At 36.5% G+C, this 2,500-nt stretch overlaps 2 non-coding genes across 2 annotated transcripts; both read right to left on the reverse strand.

Moving 5' to 3' along the window:
- Positions 1-2,063: 2,063 nt before the first annotated feature.
- TRNAD-GUC (transfer RNA aspartic acid (anticodon GUC)) lies at positions 2,064-2,137 on the reverse strand. Its single transcript has one exon. It is a non-coding gene; the product is annotated as a tRNA-Asp (tRNA).
- Positions 2,138-2,253: 116 nt separating this feature from the next.
- On the reverse strand, positions 2,254-2,337 carry TRNAY-GUA (transfer RNA tyrosine (anticodon GUA)). Its single transcript has one exon. It is a non-coding gene; the product is annotated as a tRNA-Tyr (tRNA).
- Positions 2,338-2,500: the final 163 nt, after the last annotated feature.

A 2,500-nucleotide genomic window follows, 5' to 3' on the forward strand; every position in this document is an offset into this window, starting at 1 on the left:
GGGCAGAATGTCATTGTCAAAGCAAAGGGGAAATCCTTATTTCTTTTTTTCTTTCCTTTTGGTAGGAGAAAGACATATGCGGTTGGATTAGTACAATTATTGGTAGCATTATAGTCAGTATTCCAAGAAATGCTGGCTTTTTCGATTGCCCCCGATGCATGTAATGGAATCGAGTACTATACCTTTTTGAGGCGCGCATACACAAAGGGAATTCCTTTCTTGTCCAATACAAAATTGAATATAAGAAAATACTTTCCAGAAAAAAAAAAAAAAAAAATTCTGGCTACGGATTTATGGAACCTCGCTTACTAATTTGAAGTTGAAAAATAGATTTCATGCAAATTTCACACTAAGATTTTGGTATAGGTGTATCGGGGCTAATAATCCACGAAGAAAGGAGGGGAAGGACAGATCAACCAAAGGTCCTACTCCTCTTAGAAAGGGGAATGAATCATTTTTCCGATTTTTCATTTTGTTTTAATCAAAAATATAGTAATTCAAACTATAAGACATAAGAGTAATTCAGATTGATCAGAACAAATAGATATAGCAAATAAATGGAATTGGATGCTATGTCAATCCCATATATGTCAATCCCATATATGGAATTGATATTCACATATATCAAGATAATATTGTAGATTGATCTATAGATCCATATCAAACGCAGCCTCTATCTTTATTTTATTCCAGGGGGCTAACTAATAAATAGTATGGTAGAAAGAAATAGATGAATCTTTCTACCATACTATCTATCTATTAGAATACTGCCGATTCTAGTCCACTCATTTCATTTAAGACATGAAATTGGAATCCTTTTCATTTTATTTCGTCAATTTTGGCTAAGAACTCAGAAGTCAAGTTTCATTCAAATTAGTTAATAATTAATCGTTTTGACTGACTGTTTTTACGTAAATGATAAGTAGAAAAGCGGTAGGAACTAGAATAAATAGTGCAGTAGCAATAAATGCAAGAATATTTACTTCCATAATCTCATCGGTTTTTTACTTCGCAATAACTCGGGATTTAATCCCATAGAGATGATAAATCTTTGGCCTGTAAATTCAATGAATGAATATTACCTCTCGATGATCTTGAATCGGATCAATATCATGAATAACAATATCTGAACTATCAAATCAATTCGTCGTCGAGAATTGAATAGTATAACATAGGAAGTTCTTTTATCCATACCGCCCCAAACTTGGATTCCTGACCCAATCCAAAATTCCTTTATTTATTTATCATTTTTTATCATCTGGTCTTTTTTTCTCTCTAATCTATCTAGTTACTTCTTGTACAATCATCTGATGAAGTCTCATCAAATAGCTCTTCCACTTCCAGTGGTCACATAGTTACAAACCCAAACAAACAATAAAAGTTCAATGGAAAAAGAAAGGAGTTTAGAACGAAACTATTTTTGACTTGGAAGACAAAGAAGTGTGATAAAGATGAGACCGTATAAAATGAATATTCATCAAATTTACTATTTTCCGATTTGTTCTTTCGTCGATTGGGCCTTAAAACAAAATGAAAAATCGGAAAAATGATTCATTCCCCTTTCTAAGAGGAGTAGGACCTTTGGTTGATCTGTCCTTCCCCCTCCTTTCTTCGTAGATTATTAGCCCCGGGACACCTATACCAAAAGCTCAGTGTGCAATTTGCATGAAATCGATTTTTCAACTTCAAACTAGTAAGTGAGGTTCCATAAATCCGTAGCCAGAAAAAGAAATTGTTTTTTTTTTCTTTTTTCTGGAAAGTATTTTCTTATATTCAATTTTGTATTGGACAAGAAAGGAATTCCCTTTGTGTATGCGCGCCTCAAAAAGGTATAGTACTCGATTCCATTACATGCATCGGGGGCAATCGAAAAAGCCAGCATTTCTTGGAATACTGACTATAATGCTACCAATAATTGTACTAATCCAACCGCATATGTCTTTCTCCTACCAAAAGGAAAGAAAAAAGAAATAAGGATTTCCCCTTTGCTTTGACAATGAAATTCTGCCCCCGGTCCCCTTCATAAAAAGGGAGAGATTTCTTGATATATTTATTGGATCCGTCGGGACTGACGGGGCTCGAACCCGCAGCTTCCGCCTTGACAGGGCGGTGCTCTGACCAATTGAACTACAATCCCAGGGAAATACGGGATCTAGCAGAAAATTTGATTCTTTTTTATCTCCGGATCGGGTATTTCTGAAGTACAAAGGGGGTTATATCATCTCATGGCGGATTGGCGAATTGGCGAATTATTGGGCCGAGCTGGATTTGAACCAGCGTAGACATATTGCCAACGAATTTACAGTCCGTCCCCATTAACCGCTCGGGCATCGACCCAGGAAGAATCAATTTTAGACTTATTGGTAATCCATGATCAACTTCCTTTCGTAGTACCCTACCCCCAGGGGAATTCGAATCCCCGCTGCCTCCTTGAAAGAGAGATGTCCTAAACCACTAGACGATGGGGGCCTGCTTGACCAACGGCCATCATACTATGATC

This window comes from Lycium ferocissimum, chromosome 2 (assembly GCF_029784015.1).
Source record: "Lycium ferocissimum isolate CSIRO_LF1 chromosome 2, AGI_CSIRO_Lferr_CH_V1, whole genome shotgun sequence".
In the NCBI taxonomy this organism is placed as follows: Eukaryota; Viridiplantae; Streptophyta; class Magnoliopsida; order Solanales; family Solanaceae; genus Lycium; species Lycium ferocissimum.